The following is a 22,664-nucleotide window of genomic DNA, read 5'->3' on the forward strand; positions in this document are numbered from 1 at the left end:
AAAATAAGTATTTTGAAGTTTAACCAACTAAACTACGAAAACAATTGTTATAAGAATAAATAAAAACAATTTTAAGAAAAAATTATTCCATCCCTCATCGTGACCGTTAGGCCTACGGGTCATATTATATTTACATTAAACGGGGGTCAGTTCTCACATTAAACAAATTTACTTTTCTTTGTTGTTTTTACTCAAAAAAAAAAAAAAGAATTCATATTTTGTCATAAAAATATTTAATAAAGTTAATTGGCCAATTTGGGTAGTTTGGTCATGTAAAATATTTAAAATGCTTACTAGGGATGGATTCGAGCAGAATACTTGGCTATATGAACTAGACTCGTTAAAATTGTCTTAGGGTTGAGTTTGATTCTATTCAAAGCTCGAGCTCAACTACAAGCCAAGTTTTTTCTAAAAAATAAAAATTATATATAAAAATAATTTCTTATTTTATATACAACAAAATAAGAATTATAAAAATTATTTATTATATATAATAAATAATACACATATAAACATTATTTTTATTTTACATACAAAAAATAAGAATTATAAAAATTGTTTACTATTATACATAAGAAATAAAAAATATTATTATATATAATAAAATTTATTTATTTTATATACTTATATGTATATATATATATATGTGTGTGTGTGTGTGTGTATGTATATATGCATGCATGTATGTATGTGTATAATAAAAAATTATGTATTTATTATATTAGGCTTGTGAACCTCACAAGCCGAGCTTCATTGGACTCAAGCTTGGCCGATTAGCAAACGTGCCTATATATCAGGCTCGAATTGAAAGGATGAAATTAATAAAATAATAACAATCAAATTGAAAGGATAAAATTAATAAAATATAAATAATTAAATTATTTTCATGATTAATAGGCAAACCAGGAAACCAAAAATCACCTCTAACCCTCCACGAAACCAGAAAACACAATGAAAAACCACCAAAACAAATCATTGGTAACCAACAACCTTCCTGGCTACAGTTCTATCTAGCATCTCTACAAGAAAAAAAAAAATCCTAAATAGTTTGGGTTTGCACCAAATCCCTCTATTGAATCATATGCATTTATCTACTAATCCATCCATTTCCCAAAAATCGAGCTAACTTTATAAAGGCAATTAGACTGTGATCATAAAATTTCAATTTTAGAAAAAAGACTAAAAATCCTCATTTTGCTAATTCTCAAATCTTAGATCAAAAAGCAAGCAACAGGTTCATCACAATATCATGTACTTAATTCCCATCTCCTATCTTTGATTTCGTCATAAAACTGTGCAAACTGATCACTTTTTTGTCTCTTTTTTCATCGAGAAATTTAGATGACGTCTCACTTGCAAATGTAATTATATGATAAAAAAAAGAAACAAAAAATATTGATCACAGAAAGGGAAATATTATGAATACACAGAGAAAAACAAAGAAGAGAGGTGAAGCGGAAAATTCATCAACCCGTATAATGAGATTTTTGGTTCAAATGGGGCTCTTTTGTCTCAACAGAAGCAGAAGTTGAGCCTTTTGACATTCTAGTTTAGAACCCAGAAGCCTTCCTCTATAACCAATGACTTGATCCAATTCCAATAATTCCCCCCAAACCCTTGATTTATCGAGTTTGGCTTCAGTCCAGGCACGGTCTATACGTGCACCGTTCGTGCAGTGTGAGGGCGCGCCATGCACCTTAGGAACGTGTACACGCTTTAAACGTGCAAAGTGATTAAACGCTCCTCATTCCTGTTCTTTTCTCGCCAAATTCCTCTCACTTTCACTCTATAAAGGATTCGAGTGGAGTCGAGCCGAATACAATCAGTTCAAATTCGGTTCGAATAAAAAATTCATAAATTCGAGCTGGATTCAATTTGAATTCGATTTTGAGAAAAAACATATTTTATAAAAATAAAAAATTATATATAAAAATATTTTTATTTGATATTTAAAAACATTATAATTATTATTTTAAAATTATAATAAATAATAATTATAATATTTTTATTATATATGTTATTTTCTATATCTATATATATATATATATATATATATATGCAAGTCGATGCGAGTCTCATGAACTGAATCCGTTTGGCGACTATTAACAATCGAGCCAATAAATTAAACTTGAGCTCTAATTCAGTTGAGCTTTTCGCGAGCCAAATTCGAACAGCTCGTGAAAAGCTCGGTCGTTGCCACCCCTACTCCACAGTGAAACCTTGCACTCTCCCTCTCCAACCAGCAGCGACTAATAGCCATCACCGGTGACCAAAGAAAAACTTCGGCAAGCATTAGTAAGACGTTTGGCGACTATTAACACCGAACTGAATCCGCTTATTCTTCTTGTTAGTTATTCCTCTGGATCTCAGTCTTCAGTGATCAACCCCCTTTCTATTCGATTCTATTGAATTTGGTAAGGTGGGAATCCTTGAACACCATGGCATTCCTTTCCAACCATACCCAACAACCACGACAGGAATTGCCTCCCAAAAAACTTTGTCCTCTTTTACCAAAGCGTTCAATTATCCACCTCTCAAAGATGACCTTAATAGGTGGAGAGGATGGAGGGGAAGTTTCTCCCGGCGAGTAGGTGGAAGAAGGCTCTGGGTGTGGAGAAGAAAAACTTTCTGTTCGAAGAAATAGGAGGAGGTTCTACTTTCAAGATCAGAGAAAACAAAAGGACTGTTGTGGTTCTAATAGGGAGACGATAGGATGGCTCAATTCATACATGATAACCTTTTGGCCATTACAGAGAAAGGGTGGAAAGCTGAACTAAATTTGCAGAAGAGGTTTCTGGTAGAAAAGAAGAAAAATGTTAAATGTGAATTTATCTAACTGATCGAGTTTTTTGGTTTGGGTAAAAAGCAGGTCATTTGCTTTCCTGCTGGAAAAGGAAAACAGAGCTGGATGAAGGTGGGCGAGACTTTGGACGATTATGAATATAGGCTCTGGGCAAAGGAAGGTCAGAATGTTTGCAGAGAAAAAACAGTGGAATACCCAGACATGGAACGATATACTGAAGTATCAGTCCTGTGGATAAGCCGCTAGAACTGGGAGGCATGAGCAGAAATACCATATGCTCAAAGATGGTGGCTGATGGTAGATTGGATGAATGGAGAAGAAAGAAGGTGCTCAGATTGAGCAAAACAGTAATGGACGGGGATGGAGTGCTACACCATAAGCGGATTCAGTTTGGTGTGGCTGTTAGTTCAGCTTTTTGCCATTCTTGCCACCACCTCTTCTGCAAATTTAGTTCAGCCTTTTGCCATTACAGAGACAGGATTTTCTCTAGTCACCGGTGATGGCTGTTAGTCGCCGCTGGTTGGAAAGGGAGAGAGGGAGAGTGGAAAGGTTTAGTGTGGAGTGAGAGGAGCGTTTAATCACTTTGCACATTTAAAATGTGTACATGTTTTCAGGACGCGTGGCATGCCCTCACGCTGCGCAAATGGTGCACGTATAGAGTGCGTGGACCGGAGCATTATTCATCATTATGATATGTATGGATGTGCAAGTTTCAAGTGTGGGGGTTTTTGGATTCATGGTATGGTTATGAATGGTGGAATGGAACATGTTTTCATTCTCAATTTGTGAGTTCCAATGACGATATGCTTTTAAAAAAAAAGAAGAAAAAAATAATTAAAAATGAAAGGAAGGAATGGAGGGAATTGCTTTTGATGTTACAAACTATCCATGCCCTTCCTAATATTCCAAGAAAAAGAAGGTTGCTTATACATACAAAAGTGGAAGCTATTGTGAAGGATTGTTCCTGTTGCAAACAAAAAGTGTTCATTTGAATGATCTCTTTTCCAATGCAGGAGTTTTGCTTATACATACAAAAGTGGAAGCTTCAGATGATTCAGTTTTGCTTTACTAGTTTCAATGGCTTTTGAGCTACATTCCCAAATATTTCCCACCTTGATCCTAAGCCACATTACAACCCTTGAGAAGTCATTTTGATTCGTATTATGGATGTAATCCCAATGGTGGAGAATGAGAAGATATGCAAGCCTATGGTGGATCATTTTCATTGGATGAATTTGAGCGAAACACATACCCTTCAAATATGAGAGTTGAGTGTTTATTTCCGTGTTTATTCCATCTTCGAGTGAAAACGCTTACTAAGTAATTGAAAGTTGTTAAGAATGTTTGTTCATGATGTGTTATGAGCGTTGAAGAGCCTGGTTGTTTTCTGTTGATGGCGTTGTAACATTGATACTTTTGGGAAAGTGAATTTGAGTTTTGCCCGAGGACGAGCAAAATCTAAGTGTGGGGGGATTTGATGAGAATGAAAAATATCATATTTTTCTCCCTTAATATTTAATCTTTTATACTTATTTAGTGCCTAAATGCACTCATTATTCTTATATTTTGATTTAGGGCACAAATTGAGGCGTTAAGCGAAAAACAAGGTTAATCGGTTATTATAGACAGTTTCGGAACCACGTCGTAATTTGGGCATAACTCTTTTATCCGAACTCCGATTGAGATGATTCAAAATGCATTGGAACGATAAGGAAAATCTATACAACTTTCATGTTTTGAGTTTTGATAGATACTGACTAAATCAAGGTCGAAATCGGGCCCGAATTATCTATAGCCGCACTGCTAATGTGCTGGAAACATTCCTTAGCCTGCAAGAAGGAGATTTTGATAGATACTGCTGGCATGCCCTCATGCTGCGCGAATGGTGCACGTATAGAGCGTGCCTTAATTGAAGTCGAATTCGATTTATCTCTTTATGTAAGGACTGCAACCCAAGTGATCAGCACAAACCAAATCCAAAAAGGTTTGAAGCCTCTATTTTCTAAGCCCTTAGATGCTCACATGCTAGAAGCTCCAAGATTTAAGATGGGAATGCCAACAGATAAAAGTTCTCCCAAACCCTACAACCAACTGAGGAGAGAGACTGATTTGCGAGAAAGGAGATTGGACAGAAGCTGAGCTTTCACTTTATTAAAGAAGAAGAAGAATATGGGTAAAGTTCCTGTTTCTGCCATAGGAAAGAGGAAGAAGATGAAGAAATAAGGAGAGAGAGAGAGAGAGAGAGAGAGAGAGAGAGAGGGTTATGATTAGGGATTGCAGAAACTTATCTCATCAAAACTTGAAGAAGGCTCTGCCTTGACGGAGAGAGACAGAGGGAACAGAGACAAAGACAGACAGATACAAGCTCCCCCAAACCCTACATCCAACTGAGGAGAGAGATTGACTTTAGAGAAAGGAGATTGGGCAGAAGCCGGGCTTTCATCTTAGTAGAGAAGAAGAAGAATATGGGTAAAGTTCCTGTTTCTGCCTCAAGGAAGAGGAAGACGATGAAGAAATAAGGAGAGAGAGAGAGAGAGAGAAAAACGTTAGGGTTATGATTAGGGATTGCAAAAACTTATCTCATCAAAGCTTGAAGAAGGCTCTGTCTTGATGGAGAGAGACAGAGGGAACAAGAACAAAGACAAACAAGAAAGCTTTCGGTGATGCTGTCTTGACAATGTTGCATGTAGAGGAGGAGAAAGCTCTCGAACACTTGTCAAAATTCGCACTTCGAAATATTATCATGTGAGACCATAGATCTACTTGCACGAGTAGATTCTATTAACACCCATTTCCTATTATATATATATATATATATATATATATATATATATATAAACTGATTTTGAGCATTTGAAACATTCCATGCATGCATCCCCATAACATGATCAAGCATACATAAACACATAAACTGATGATTTACATGCAATCATGCATGCATGCTGATGAAGCGCATTTCGGTAGCTCTCGGCTGGCAGGTGACTCAGATGCCTGGCTGAATGATCCCTACTTGGAATGTGGCTTGGATACCTGGCTGAATGGTTCCTACCTGGAAGGTGGCTTGGACGCCTAGTTGAATGGTGATGAGATGGAGAGGTGGCTCTGATGCCTAACTGAATGGTGACGAGTTGGAGAGGTGGCTCTGACGCTTAACTGAATGGTGACAAGCTAGAGAGGTGGCTCTGATATCTAATTGAGCGGTGATGAGCTGGAGAGGTGGCTCTGATGCGACCTGCAAGGACATAGTGTTAGAGTGCCCGGGTTGCTTTACCCAGGATGGGCACTCCGATGCTTAAGTTTGCAAATAAGAGATTTTAAGATAGCTAAATGTGAGAGAGTTGCAAAGCTACGAGAACTAAATTGTGCCTCCCCCTGGTCGTGCCACGGTTGTGTTATATCAGTCCTTTAAGGTGTTGGTCGTCTACTCCTACAATAAGCCACAAGGAGCTCAACCTATGGGGGCAGCTTTACAAACTGCAAGTTGCCAACTCACACGGGAACCTTAAAAGGCTCAACCTGCAAGGGCGATTGTAGTCTGTTGGCCGCCGACTCCTGCGGGAGCCACAAAGGGCTCGACCTATTGGCGCAACCTTGCGAATAGGGTTGACAAGGCTCTTCCAAGTTGATTACGTGTGTTGCCAGGTCGGCGGAAGCGGGTCGCCAGTTAGGAGGCACGTCTCTAGGTCACCAAGTTGTCAAAATTTTGATAGTTTAGTTTTTCTCTCAGCACCTCAGCCTACAGACACCTCGTCACCTCGACAGGACTGACCTGCGAGGGTGGCTTCACAACCTGCTAGCCATCAACTCCCATGTAAAGCATGAAGAGCTTGATCTGCGACACGACCTCACATTTTGTTGGCTATCAACTCCCACGAGAACCATGGAGGGCTCAACTTGTGGGGTGGCCTCACATTCTATTGGCCGTCAGCTCTCGTAGAGAGCACATAGAGCTCGACATATGAGGGTGGCTTCACAATTAGGGAGATTCTGTCAGGGGAAGACTACAAGAACTCGTCTGGGCTAATCATTTTGCTTCAGCCCTCCATAGGGGGTTCTTTCATTCAAGCGTTGTTGTTGTTGCTTGAAGATGTTATTACTTGAGGCTCAGAGAATTGGGTGAGAAAATAGCCTTTTGTAGCGTTTCCCACAGACGACACCAATTGATGAAGCGCATTTTAGCAGCTCTTGGCTGGCAGGTGACTCGGATGCCTGGCTGAATAATCCCTACCTAGAATGTGGCTTGGATGCCTGGCTGAATGGTTCCTACCTGGAAGGTGGCTTGGACGCCTAGCTAAATTATGACGAGCTGGAGAGGTGGCTCTGACGCCTAAATGAATGGTGACGAGCTGGAGATGTGGCTCTGATGTCTAGATGAGTGGTGACGAGCTGGAGAGGTGGTTCTGACACCTAACTGAATGGTGACGAGCTAGAGAGGTGGTTCTGATGTCTAGTTGAGTGGTGATGAGCTAGAGAGGTGGCTCTAATGCGACCTATAATGACACAGTGTCAGAGTGTCCGAATTGCTTTACTCGGGATGGGCACTCCGATGCTTAAGTTAGTGAATAAGAGATTTTAAGATAGCTAAATGCGAGAGAGTTGGAGAGATGCGAGAACTAAATTATGTCTCCCCCGTGGGGTTGGAGGTAAGGCCTTTATATAGGCATTGTTTAGCGTGAGCATCACACAACACGTCTGGGATCTCCAGGAAGACGTGCCTAACTGCTCCAAAGTCCTCGAAGGTAGTCGTGCATGTAGGCCAATCTTTTTGTCTTACTCGGTTTCTCCCAAAACATTCGGTGTGAGAGTTGACTTCCAAGAGACCCGGGAGTGATGGGATGGATGTAGAAATCGATGGCGAGCACGTCTTGTAGGTCGCTAGGTTGGCGCTAGAGGCAGGTTGTCAAATCGGCGGTGGAGGCAGGTCGCCAGATTGGCACCAGGGGTAGGTCGCCAGGTCGGCGCCAGGGGCGGATCACCAGGTCGACGACAGTGTCAGATAACTAGCTGGGACTCCACCATTTGGCTAAAACAAATTATCGCCTAAATGATTCTAAGTGTCACCCAATTGTTCCAAGATACCATGTGTGATGATGTTAGTGGAGGCCAAATCTATCTCATCACATGCATATATGAGAAAACATGATAAACATGAATGCTGACTTTACTGGCATCATGATCATATACACGAGCAAACAAATTATATCATTTATTATTTGACTTCTATAGATATGATTTTTTTGAGAAAAAATAAAAAAATTGGGTGGTTTCTATTATATATACTAAGCTGGGAAGGGCTGGGCGACGTGGCTTTTCCTTCCCGCAGGGTTTGGTATCCATACATGAAATTTGTTTTAGCGAGCGAAAATCGCTTCCAGTCGGATGAGCTATCCGCACGTGAAATTTTTCGCACGTGAAAGCTTTTCGTCGTCTTGTCTTCTACGACTGTCGTTGTGTTTCAAATTCAACGGCGTGTTGTCTTCTACGACTGTCGTCGTGTTTCAAATTCAATGGCGTCCATTGACGGTAATTGGTTTCACTCTGAGAGACTCTAGAAACTAAGAGTGCGGCAGCAAGAAGTAGTGGTCGTCCTTCGTATACCGTTTCCCTCGCATCTCCGCCCCGTGTTTCTCAGTCCCGGCTGGATTCTCGCGTCCTCATTCTCATGTCCTAGCAAGAGCTCCAGCAGGTCGCTATATTCTAAGGGGTAGAAGTGGAGGACGGTGAGGTAGAGTGAGTGTTTGATGCGGGGAAGTCGAGGAAGGTACGTCTTCGAAATTTGAATGAATCAAGTAAATTGCGGTAACGTCTCATCGGAAACAAATCACATTTCCAGGAAAAGCAGACTTGGAATGGTAAAGAAAGAAGTTGGGGAACGGAAGCCAGAACCTTAGTAAGTGCAGCTTCAAGGGTCTTCAAATCAACGCCGGGAGCAGCAGAAGAAGCTCTGATTGTCCATCTTTTCTGGGTATTGGAGATCTTGTGATTATATTCGAAGGAGAAGAGATAAACATCGCCGCGCTTTCTCACAAGCCACTTGACCTCAGAATCGAGGATAACGTTTGGGTGGCAGTTCTCTGGAGCCAAAGAAATTCAAGATTTCAGTCACCGTGAGTTGCTCTGTCTTTGTTTCCTTTTGCCATTCCGTCTTCCCTGTTCGAGTACGTTGGGTCTTCAAATCAACGCCGGGAGCAGCAGAAGAATCTCTGATTGTCCACCTTTTATGGGTATTAGAGTTCTTGTGATTATATTCGAAGGAGAAAAGATAGACATCGCCGCGCTTTCTCACAAGCCACTTGACCTCAGAATCGAGGATAACGTTTGGGTCGTTCTCTGGAGCCAAAGAAATTCACGATTTCAGTCACCGTGAGTTGCTCTGTCTTTGTTTCCTTTTTCCATTCCGTCTTCGTTGTTCGAGTACGTTGACCCTTTATTTTTGGGCAAAATGGAGCCACAACAAGACAAGTGGATCTCCAATTATACGGACTTATGTCCTTTTTACGAGATGAATGTTAAATTACAGGTGGTTACTTATGTGTTTTTTTAATTTAATTTCTGCATGTTTTATTTTACAGTTGTCGTGCTATGCTCAGTTAGGTTTTTAGAATCTGCCATTTGGTTAATATAGACAATTAATGACTGATAGTATGTATTCTTATAAATATGGAAGTGATGTTACGTTCTCTCTGTCTTCAGGTATGTTTTCTTTTCATTTACAAAGTGATTTTGTTGTTTTTTTTTTTTAATTTTATTATACAGAATTTCATTTTGCACAATGTCCTTAGACTCAGCGTTTTTATTCTTTGTGTATTGTTTCATCTGAAAGGAGGAAGGGTGTTATCATTGTAAAAAACGTATGAATATATTGGAGTTACAGCTATATGTGTCTCAAACATTACAAGGAAATTGGTATTAGGAGTTATTATCTATCTTATTTATAAAATCTGCTGAACATAAACACATACCAGAGATTTTTTTGGTAAACACATACCGGTGATTGAAGTCTATGTGAATAGTGTTATAATGTTAAGAAACACAACATCAGGAAAAAATGGAAAAGAACAGAAGAGAAAAGCATGCACTTGTTTTTGGTATTCTGTTATTGGTTAGCATAAAACTCTGTAAGTATGATGATATATTAGCATAAAGAAAGAAAATAATAAAAATAAATGAGTTTTAACAGTTTAATTTTATCATATTATTTGACAAAATTTTCTGCAAATTGATATCTGGATGGGACCCTAATTGCTTGCATACATAACTCATGACCATAACTCCATATATCTAATTATCCATCTTATGTTTGGTTCCTTGATGGCAACTGGAAATTCGATTGCATAATGAACCAGAGAAAAGCACAAATTAAACCTATCAACATGGAAAATTCTAGAGTATCTTATGTTGACAATTAGAGTGTTTTTACTCATTGAATAATGGCACACATCTTCAAAAAATAAAGACAAAAAGCATGATATAGGCAAATGGAGTAACCCATACTGTAAATTAAAAATAGTGAGATACAAGTATTAAGAAATGACAATTAGATTAGAAAAATAGATACAAAAGCTCCATATAGGCTGTAGGAAACATATTAAATGGGACAGCCCATATCTGTATTCCGGGATCTTAGGAAATTTAGGGTTGTACCATGTTTCCCTTATCTGTGTCTCTGCCAATATCCATATTTGGGCTTCATATATTGTGAACCATGAACCTGAAGTTTGACCAGGAACCCTTCTTCCTCCTATGATCTCAACAACCAACTTAAAAGGAAGTGATAAGAGATTATTAATTGGGGTACAACTTTACTCTGATCATTGTCATCTTCATCTAAGCTTTGTCCACTTATGGGTTCAGCTACATGATCCTGTTTGGTCCTTTTTTTTTTTCTGTTTAATGCTCACACACACACGCACATTTTGTTCAGTTTAATGCTCACACACACAACTTTATTCTGCCCTTTTCCAATGTTTACCCTCTGTTTTCCCTCTCTTGCAATTGGTTCTTTCAGTATATCCTGAAGCATCATTGCGAAGCTGCAATTTTCTTCATTATCTTCCTCACTTTAAATGGCTTTTGATGGCTGTTCCTCACCAACCTTTGGAACAGGGCTACTAATGACTTGGTCTTCTTGCTGACAATTCCTTACATTGAGCATGTGAAATATTCCTTCACCCAATTTCTTACTAAGCTCCAGTTTTCTATCTAGTATTTTTGTAGTCTCAGTCTGAGCTTTGGTCGGCAATGACCCCATAGTTGAGCTGATTGCTTGGTATCCCTTGCTTTTCAGAGGTACAGGTTAATGGAAGTGGGCCCTGTATGCACCTTGCTATACTAACTGTGCTAACTCTCTAACTAGGTTGAGTATACAGGATGCCACTCCTATTGAGGTGAAAGCGTCTGAGCTTTGGTCGGCAATGACCCCATAGTTGAGCTGATTGCTTGGTATCACTGAGGTACAGGTTAATGGAAGTGGGCCCTGTATGCACCTTGCTATACTAACTGTGCTAACTCTCTAACTACCTTGAGTATATAGGATGCCACTCCTATGGAGGTGAAAACCACATCCCACAACCAAAAACTAGAAGAAAGTATGCGCTTTGATCCTCATCACTCTGTCAACCTGAGTGTTTTTCTCATCATGAGTATCCATCATGTCATCCTGAACAGTTGTCTTCACCTTGAATAATTTTCTAGTATAAAATTAGTAAGCTCTCCAGGTAATTGCTCCTCCCAAATTTTGGAATCAAAATTGGGGATTTGCAGATATTGGCCTGTCTGGATCCCAAAACACACCTTACCTCTTCTGGAATGTATATGTTGGCAAGGTGGTAGCCACACCAATCGAACTATCCATTGTGTAAAATATAGAGGGATCTTCTAAAAGATTTGATAGTCAAAAGATGTAGTGAGCTTTTATATAACAATCTTGATAGACTAAATATAATTTGGTTGGGGTGCATCTTTCCTTATGAAGACGAGACGAAAAAAGGCAAGAATCTCCATTTATATCTATATATATATATATAGAGAGAGAGAGAGAGAGAGAGGACTTAAAGAATTAAACATTAAATTTAGTATGAGGATTTTGAAAACCTAATTACCATGATGGAAAGCTTTGTTACTTCAAGGGTATTCTCTTGCCCATTGATTTTACTTCTAGTTATGGTATTGACTCCATGCAAAAATGATTCGAGTGATTTGATTTGATATAGGCACACCACCGGTGATTTAATTTGATAGGGCCACATTACATTTTGTATTTGGTTACGTTCAAGGGGTAATTAGGATACAAACCAATCAAGGGCTTTAGGGCGCTCTTTTTTTGGATTTTGAGGGGAAAGGTTGGTCAATGGGATTTTGATTCCCATTGACCATCCCATGTTCTTTTTTCAGATTTATGTGGGGATTAGGGAAAGTTTATTTTTTTGGGTATCACTTGGTTAAGTGATACCCATCTCCTAGGTGGGTAAATAACTTTTCCACCTGCGAGAAAATTGCCAACACTTGAATGAGACAAAAATGCCCCTTTTAATAATGGATTTTTATGGCTAAAATGGTCATTGCTTTATTTACGTGGGAAATAAAAGAACATGGGTAAATGTACTTACTTAGGTATTTACCCGGGTAAGTAACTTACCAAAAAGCAAACAAGGCCTTAGACTATAAGTAGATCCAAATTTATTTCGTTTATTTTCAAAATTGAATAATATGTTAACTAAATGGAATTTGGTTTGCAATGTATAAGTAAGTTAAACATAAAATGATTAAAATATTATACATTATTAACAAAATGAACTAAAAATGATTTTAATGTTGTATTTCACGAACAAAATGAATTGAAAATTACTTATTTGAAACTTAAACCTATGACAATTTAGTAAAAATACAACACTCAAATTAACTAACTTTACTAAATAATAATAATAATATTAATATTAAATATTACATAAATAGTTAATAAAATAATAATTCTTAAATAGTAGTTCATCAATAATTATATAATTAGATAATTAAATAATGGGTAAATTACTTAAACTTCTGCAAAAACTTCCCGGTAAACTATAATAATTAATCCCTTCCATTGTTTTGACATTAGAAACTCATGGACATTGATGAATTGAAATATGTAGAGTTAATGTGGGTCAGGCTAGTGGCGGCCCACCACGACTGGGGCCGTGCTTGGCACAACACGATCGCTATAGTACTCTTCTATGCCAGGGCATGGGAATCCGGGTTGTGCTGGGCCTAGGCTATGGAGGGAAACGAACTCCCAAAGCAGAACCTGGTCAAATGGCCCAGCTCGGCCAAGCCTGACCCATAGGTATGACATAGAACAACACAATCCGGATTTGAGAATTCTTTTTATTAGCTTCAATTTTATTTGAGAATTATTTGTAATCCAATCCCATTGTAATTTTTCAAAGTATTTTTTATTTTTTATACACATTAAATTTGAAATGAAATAAAATTTTCACAAACTTTCCAACTTATTCTATTACGCGTGTTAATTTTCTGCTATTATATGTTTTTTATTTTTTTCCTAATTTTTCTTATTTTAGGAAATTGAAAAAGAAAAAGAAAAGGCCCAACCAGCCATGGCTTGGTTCCTCGGGCCTGATACGACTCAGAATTGGGCCACAGGCCATGCTGGGCCTAACCAGGGAAGGGGGACCATGCTGCCTAAGCACGACTTGCCAAGGACTGAGGCCCAACACAACATAGCATGAATGGCGTCCGAGCCACCTTCAATCCATGCCGTGCTAGCACAACATGACCCACATTACAGGTCTAGAAATATGTGATGCTTTGAAAGGTCTAGAAATGCCCAATTTACCAATAAGTGTCGAAATTCGATTGTCCATGTTAAGACCAATTAAGTGGTGGCTTAGTTGGTATATAAGTTGGGGAGTCCGCAACTGCTTTTCACAAAGCGTGTCTCACACCAGCCTCACAACATGTCTTGGTCACACATCGGGAACATCTCCTGTACTTGTATTTATTATTTATGGGGAGATATTCCCAATACAGGGTGGGATGTGGGTGTGAGGTCAATGTGGGGCGCATTCCGTAAGGAGAAGATTCCACCTCTAGTTGGGTAGTCCCAAGTCCCAATGGAAATGTGGATCAATTCGAATCAGATCATAATTTTGTCGGATTCGAATAACTCTATCAGATTTTGGATTGAATAATATGATCCGATTAAAAATTGGGTTGACTTTAGATCACCCAATTTCGATTCAATCCGACATATATATAATTTTGTATATTTGATTAGCACAAAATATGGAGACAAATTACAAAAATAAATTTGTAATAAAGAAAATACAAGGGAATTTAACTCTCTTTGATTTCTGTTCGATGACATGAGCAACCTTTGATTAATAGTCGAATTTGGTGAAAATGAGGGCCGTCGGCATATTTCTCATACTTCTTGAAGTATTGATGTAGATTTCCTTGATTTTGATGCTTTTGGAGATTTGGTGTAGATTTCTTCATTTCAGACTTCACGCTTGACTGACCGTGAATGATGCTTCTCTAAGAAGGGCCCTTTTGTGGTGGTTTGATTTTCTTGGGAGAGCTTGAATCCAAGTGTGTTGTAGAGAATGAAGAAGCTTTTCCCTTCTTTTTTTTTTTTGATCTTGTAGTTACTGGATTTTGCAAGAGCTTGTGGTTACTTGCAACCTTTAGTGTTGGTGTCTGAGAGCTTCTTGGAGTGCGTTTGTGAAAAAGAGGCCCTTTCTCTTTCTAGGCAAAATTATTTATAGCCAAGAATTAAGACTGACATTTCAACCCACTTAGCTAACCAATCCCATGTGAGTGGGGTATTGGATTAGGATTAACTCACATATATGCACCATGATGTAGGAGTTAGTGGTCTTGCCAATGGGACCACTCTATTATAATAAGAGATAGGTTGAATTAATACACTTGAATCCTTAGGTCACCAAGACATGTTTATATAGATTTGGGTCTTGGGCCAATGATGGCCATATTAATTCAGAGGTTGTTATGTAAATTAAGTCCACTTATTTGGCTTAAAAATTCATGTCTACAAATATCCCCTCAAAGATGAGGTGATGGGGTTCAATAAAACGTCAATGTTCTCGATGATGTTTGGATGCCTACCCCCATTACATTTCACATTGCTTGATTCACATCACAAGCTTTCAGTACAAGTGTTGGGTGTAATTATCAAGCCTGACCAATCTTTGTGAGCTTCTAGTTTGAGAAGCAAGGCTTATAAGAATATGATGCATGTATCAATACTACAATTGCAATTGCATTTGATTTGACTACAGGAACAATATCTTTCATCAAACTCCCCTTTAACTTGACGAGGTTATATTAGTGGATCAACTCACAGATGAATGTAGGCCTCGGTTATGACATAGTTAAGAGATAAAAGGACTTCACAAGCTAAGGGAATTAGTTTCCTAGTTAGATGAGGAAACTAGTCTCCATACGATTATGTATATAAGGAGACGTTCTGGATCAGAGACTCCTCTTCTTGGGGAATATAATATTCAATTCTCTTGTTCACCAATTTCAAATCCCGTAACCACTAGGCGAACCAGCAGACTCGGTGATTGTTGCAGTCACGAGGATGCCATTCAATTCTCTTTGCGTTCATTCTTGATACGAGTTGGAGTCACTACAAGAAAATCGGTCTAAGCCAGTGGTCGCGACCACTGGCTTTGATCTAAGGTGGCAGTCTTCAGTCCCTCCCCTAAATCTCTACTGGCTTAGGTCAAGACCGCTGGTTTAGATGCAAAAGACCGCCACCTTAGGTGGCCAGTTCAAATTTCTCTAACGCGGCGGTCACACCGAACCGCTGGCTTAGCATTAATCAGGCAGCGGTTTAGACCATCGCCTTAGATTTCTGTCAAACTCCCTCATGTTCTAAGTGGCAGTCCGAACCGTCGGCTTATATGTTTGTGGCTAAACCGACGGTTTCATGATTGCCGGCTTAGATATTTTTTTTTCATTTTTTATTTATACTAGGTTAGTTCTAACATTTTTTGGTCATGTTGATAGCTAAGCCGGCGGACATGACCGCCAATATATACCTATTTTTTTCAAAAAAAAAATGCAAATACCCACTTAATTGTAACATTTTTGTGGTACCTGAATTTTTTTATTGATTTATCATTTTCATACCTGTTTAATACAGCAAAACCATTTGATAAAAATAAAATCTATTAATTCAAAAATCATATATTAAAATATCCAAAAGACATTGTTCAAATACAATATAGAATTGACATATAAATAATACAAGAACTTAAAAAATAATCGAATTCACTAATAATGCAGCACCTTCCAATGCAAATCCACTTAACGTATTGGTTGAACCTACAAATCACAACATATAAATATTAGAATGATACTCAAGTATTTTAACTATAAAGATAGGAATAGTAGAATCTTCCCCAGCTTTTTCAGCCATGTAATAAGGGCTGGGAATAGTATAATCTTGGATATTTCTTCAAACCACATGTAATGTAAGAAGGGCAAACAACACCAAAGGTGGGTGGATTCAGTCCTCGCGTAACTGTGGATGCCAACCGTTTCACTGGTGAAAACCATAGAAGAGGCTTACCTCAGCACAAATTTTGCCAACAATGGATATGGTCTCAACAGGATATAAACCCCCCAGTGTCTCTGCACCTAGAAGAATTGCATCACTTCCTGCACCCATTCAAAAGTGAAATAACTATAAATCTATAGTACCAAATAGCACCTAGACATGTAACTTCACAAAAATAAATAAATAAAAAAGATGTATGATGGACCATGGAAAAATATGAGGATCTCGCACTTGGGATATGACTTACCATCCAATACGGCATTTACAACATCAGTAGCCTCAGCACGAGTTGGTCTCAGGTTATCAGTCATACTGTCCACAACTCGGGTAACAACTGCAGGTTTTCCAGCCATGTTGCACTTGTAGACAGCAAATTTTTGAAATAAGAAAACCTGATCACAATTCAGGAAGGATAAGTATTATATCCAGGTCAGTTCCAATGGTTAGCATAGCAAATCACTAATACCAGATGGTTAACCAACAACCAGAGTTCAATGGGTTGGCAGATTTTCTAGCCAAACAAGGGGTACATAGGACTCAGCTATGTTGGGCTCAATTGTAATATTTTTGGGATGTTTTGAGGCTGCACCTCGTGCCTCCTTGTGTGGGGTACTCTCAATGTATCTTTTGATTACTCATTAATTAAATCTCTATTACTTACCAAGAGAGAGAGAGATTGATTGATTGAATAAAGACATTTGCAAAGCGAATCATTCTAAACAATAACTCCTGAAATATATTATTTTAAAATAGCACAAAGTTCAGAAAGCTGACCTTCTCAGGTGGGACATCAATGCTAGGTTGCCACGAGAGAGGATAATGCCATCAGCTTCACGTAGGATCTCATCAAAATGGGTTAAGCCCTGCAAGAATCGAAGCATTGTCATACAAGCACTACCGTGAAGAAGATGGTCAAAACTACATTAATTTAGAATGTACTAATAATAGTTTGGAAGCTTACCTCAACATTTTAAATCTTTGCAAAAATCTTAGTCTGACTAAGGTCACCTAATTTAGAAAGGTACTCACGAGCCTGCATCACAGCATCAAGCTCATTATGTTAATTAACAGCTAATTTTATATATTTAATCCCAGAAGAATCCTTGAAAATAGATTACATATGCACATGTATATACATAAACTGTTACAAGGAAAATAATCTAAGCATGAATATTCACAAAAAGAGATCCTTACATGGCGAACATCCTCTGCATGACGGGTATATGACAAAGACAGAAAATCAATAGTTTCTGACACCCCATGTACTTATTACCGGAAATAATCAATGAAATATCATGAAACATAATGGACAAAAACCCATAGGCAAGCAGCAAAACACCATAACATTTAGTATGAGAAGATTCAAATTTTAAAAGCACCTACTCGATCTGAAATTCACTGAAGATCAAGCTAAGACTAAGAGATCCATAATCACTAGATGAAAGTTTCTAAGTAATAAATCTTTCTTTTTACATCCATAATCACTAGATGAAAGTTCATAAGTAATAAATCTTTATTTTTACATTCTAAACGTATCAAATGTTTCATCATGTCCACCCAACTCAAGAAACGCAACTTCTAATAGCCATACTATTGTTTAGCATAAAATGGGGCATATTAATAGTTCTATAGTAGGAAAGGTTATTGGAAAATAACTAAAACTTACTTCTTTATCTTTATCAGTCAGGGTAGGCAGGTCAATACGGATTTGAGAAACACGCAATGTGAACAATGACCCAGCCAATGTACCAGAGTTCTTTATCATGCAAACTACATCTTCCCCCTTCAGTTCAGAAACCTGCAATGAAAGACACAAGTTTACAAATTCAGATTAGTGTCATTTCCATTAGGCAAAATATTATCTTACTTGAACTTACATACTTTACTGAACTACTTGCTCCACCCAGGCTAATTTCCCCAACAGGTCACACCACCCAAGTTTTTCTGTTTTTCCACTTCATTTTTGTCTCTTCTTTTTAGCCGGGGGTTAGAGACAAAAGATTTTTAAATTGGTATATAGACTAAACTTTGAAATGCTAGGACCCTTCATTTAGGTTCATAATACTTTTTGAAGGAGGCTAGGTCTACATGAGATACATGATTTGCAACTCAGGAATTTCAACAAATCAAAGGACCTTCAAATAACCCAGTCAACCAGATTTTTCTTGTAAAAGAACATTTATTAAATATTAATTAGATATATACAACAGAGCAAAGTCACTACCCTTTTCTATAGGATGGCATAAGGGCCACTTAACCCAAACTTCTTGTTTTCTTTAAAACCCTACCCCTAAACAATATCTGTCAATTTACCCCTTGTTCAAACGGTTGAGTTTTGGTGGCAGTTAAGCAGTTCCACTGTGGTTTAGACATCTAAGCATTAGTGCCTCAATTTTGAATTTTTGTGTTTGCTTGATTAGAATGAGGAATCCATCTGATTCTTGATTGTAGAATTATGTAATGTTCAACTTAGCTTTCACTGTGTCAGGCATGAGGACTTGGTTGTTGCACTTGATCTCTATGAATTTCTTTCTAGGTCCACATATACCCTGTTGGTAGCAGGGCTGAAAGTTATCTCTTAAGCCCTCAGTAAGAGTGTTATCAATGAGGCCAATTAGTTTAGAATTCTTGGTGTACTTTGTTTCAGGATAGTCCTTTTTGGGTACTTTCTTGGCTATTGATATTTTAATGTTAATTTGGATGAGTAAGATGCTTTACTGGCCAGGTCATCCAAGAGATGGTAGAACAGGTTAAAGAGTTGGGTTATTGGTGAATGACAGATACTCTATGTTACAATGTGGATTGAAGTTTTTGATTTCTTGGGTTTGTAGAGAAGCCTGCCTCCCACAACTGGATCTGGATCAACAAAAAGCACTCCAGAATGTTACAGTGTGTTTCATTCTTTTTTACAATGGATCAACAAAAAGCACTCCACAACTGGATCTGGATCAACAACTGCATGACAGATACTCTATGTTACAATGTGTTTCATTCTTTTTTCCTGGAGTTGAATGGGATTTAGGCCGGCTCAAAATCCGGTTCAAATGCACAACCGCCGTGCCAGTTTGAAAGTCCGCCGCCGGACTTTTAATTTAATTTTGTAAGTGGCGGCGGTCTTTAAGACCGCCGGTTCTAAATCACCACCTCAGGCAGTTTTTCTTGTAGTGAGCGATCAATTCTTGCTCTGTGAAGAGGTGTTAAATTTGTGGAATCTCAAATCAGGTAGTGAGACATTCCTTCTTCTTACACCTGTATTGATACATGCACCTTTTCATTGTTTTCTCCTTTTTTTGATTAATGGTCAATGGGTGTCAGTGACAGTGACCAAATAACCACCAAGAAGCCCATGGTGGCATTCTGTGTGTTGTTTTCCACCTACCTAGATGGCTATGGTGGCATTCTTACACCTCTACTGAGTCCTCCACTTGAACATGATGATTGAGATCTTTTATAGTCAAAGTGCATTAAGCGAGTTAATTGCAATGAAAACCCATGAGAAGAATTTTGACCAGTGTCAACGGACTTTAACTCATGTTGTTCTCATACGAGGCCTGACCAGAATTCTTTGGATTCCATGATTAGTTGATCCTTGGTGAATTTCTTAAAGCTCCGCAATCTTTCTCATAAAGCATTGTTCTTTAATTCTCCCTCTTTGACAAAACACGACTACAATGCTTCACTTAAAAGATACAAACTTGTGTATAACTTGCCGTCATAACGATATCTCCCCTTTCCATGAGTGTAAGAAATGGAGACTTTCCTATGTAGCTTGATTTCTTAATTTCCCCTTAATTTATTTTGCTCCATGACATTGAACTTTTTGGTAGAAAACTGCCAAGCCCATGATTGGATTGCATTGAATGCCATTGAGTACTAAAATTGCCACCTTCCTTTGTCATGAAATTATTGTAATCAGTTGTGATCATGTTGATCTTATGGACCTCTTAATTTCATGATCTGAAAAAAGACTATGAACGACTGCACCAACGTTGCCATCTAAATGGTGTTAATCTCAGCTGTGGCATTATCACCGTATTGAATTTTCTTCATCCTCTCTCTAATGGATGCATTAGCCCCCTTTAATTAAGGAAAAGTTGATTTTTTCTTCTATCCTTATGTATATATTTCCCTTTCTATATGTAAGGCCCGTGAATTGGCTTGCTTCCTTGGTCCATGATTTCATTTGAGGTATCATAGAATCCATTTGCTTTTATAGTATGTGTTGAGTTAGAGCTTCACCACTCGGTACATTTGTATGGCTTCATCATCAGCAAACCTTTCCAGACTTTCAATTAATGGTCTGGAGTCTTTAGGCCCAGAGCTTCATAGACTTTCGGGTCCGAGGTCTCTTGGGTTTAGGGATTAGTTTGCATAGAGTTTCTTCACTAGAGAGTCACAACATGTAGAGCTTCATCAGCAGTAAGCCCTCACAGACCTTCAATGGTCCGAGGTCCGAGGTCCCTAGGTCCAGAGTTTTGTAGACTTTCGTGTCCAAGGTTTTTGGATTTAGGGATTAAGTTGCATAGAGCATCTTCACCAGAGAGCGTGATGCACAAGGTTTCTTTTTTTACCAAAGAGCACAACATGAGAAGCTTTATCAGCAGCAAGCCCTCACATACCTTCAATGGTCCGCAGTCCCTAGGTCCAAAGCTTCGTAAACTTTCGACTCCAAAGTTTCTTGGATTTAGGGATTATCTTGCATATAACTCCTTTCTTAGAGGACTTGATGCACAAAGCTTTCATCGTGAATATAGGGCAATGACGGATGTGGGTTCAAAACCAGATTTGCGTTCATCGATTTTCTTATATTAATACATAAAAAAAATCTATCAATTTCTGTAATTTTCTTACGTTGTTTATGTTTGGTTTTCTTGTACTTTTGTCATTTATTTGCAATTTTTTTTTGCTTGATTATAGTTTTTGTTGTTTTTCCTGCATTTTTTATTTTTTCCATTTTCTATATTTTCTTTGCATTTTAGTTTTCCTATAATTTGTAATGTTTCATAATTTCTGTTGTCTTTTTTTTGCAATTTATATATTTCTTGTATTCTTTGTTATTTATTTGCAACTTTTGTGTTTGTTTTCTATAATTTTTACATTTTTTTATACAATTTCTATTTTCCAATTTTTATATTTTTCTAAATTTCTGCATTTTCAAGTTTTTGACATTTTTCCTGTAATTTTGTATGTTTTATACAATTTTCTGTTTTTATGTGAAATGATACTTTCATTTAATTATTATTATTTTTCTTATAATTTTTTATGTTTTACATGAAATATATTTATCATTTTCAGTGTTTTGGAGCATTTTTATTTTAATTTAAAAAATATTTTTTGAACTTTTTATCATTTTTTTATGTTTCCTTTATTGATATATACATTAGAGTTTGGGTCAGGGTGGGTCAAAGTGGGCCATATGGGTGGGTGGGTGACCCACTAATATCAACAAATATGGGTGGCAAATGGGTTAGAGGGCCAGTATGGGTGGAATAATACTCAACCCTCATCCAACCCTACCCAATTCACTCATTTTCTACCCCTATGTGGCAAAGATTCGATTACCCCACTGACATGCTCCTACTCGGGATGAAGTTGGGTTTCAACTCTAACACCGACCATAACTGGTCTTTTGACTCTTTTTCTCTGGGCAGGGATCCCACTATTAGAGAAGTAGTTTTAACTTTTCGTGCGTAAATTTGATTTATGGGAAGAACAAACATTTCAACCATTTCGTTAATATTTAAAGACAATGGTAATTGTGAGAAACGGTAGGGATAGCGTTAGCGTTAGACAGTAATCAAACAATAGGGATAGAGTTAGTCAATTAGCTAAATCATAAGGGTAGTTTAAGAAATTTATCTTTTAAATAACCATTTATAGTGTAGGGACTACACTACAATATTAGTCTGAATCTCCTGGCCACAAGAATTCTGCCCACATTAATCGCAGCCATACATGGAGAACATCTCATCCTCTACATAGTATTATGTAGGGGAGATGTCCCCAATTCAGGAGGGGTAGTTGTATTATGAGTAGGCGTGGACACAGTTCTTATGGATAGGAGATCCGGAGTCCTACAATATTGGCTTCTCCTCCTGCTAATAAACGTCAAATAAACCAAGGAAATTATATTGGTTGGAAGAACCAGATCATGGGAATGTGAAAATCAATTTTGATGCATCAAAAAGAATGGATGCATCAATGAAGCTGAAGCTTGGGTGACAGTTGAAGCCCATAAGGTTACTTTCAAATTTCCCCGGCATCAATTCATTA

At 37.9% G+C, this 22,664-nt stretch overlaps 1 pseudogene; it reads right to left on the reverse strand.

Moving 5' to 3' along the window:
• Positions 1–16,138: 16,138 nt before the first annotated feature.
• On the reverse strand, positions 16,139–18,156 carry LOC148870571 (pyruvate kinase 1, cytosolic-like; annotated as a pseudogene).
• Positions 18,157–22,664: the final 4,508 nt, after the last annotated feature.

The sequence above is a fragment of the Nelumbo lutea genome, chromosome 2 (genome assembly GCF_056320005.1).
Source record: "Nelumbo lutea isolate HS-2025 chromosome 2, American lotus-T2T, whole genome shotgun sequence".
NCBI classification, from domain to species: Eukaryota; Viridiplantae; Streptophyta; class Magnoliopsida; order Proteales; family Nelumbonaceae; genus Nelumbo; species Nelumbo lutea.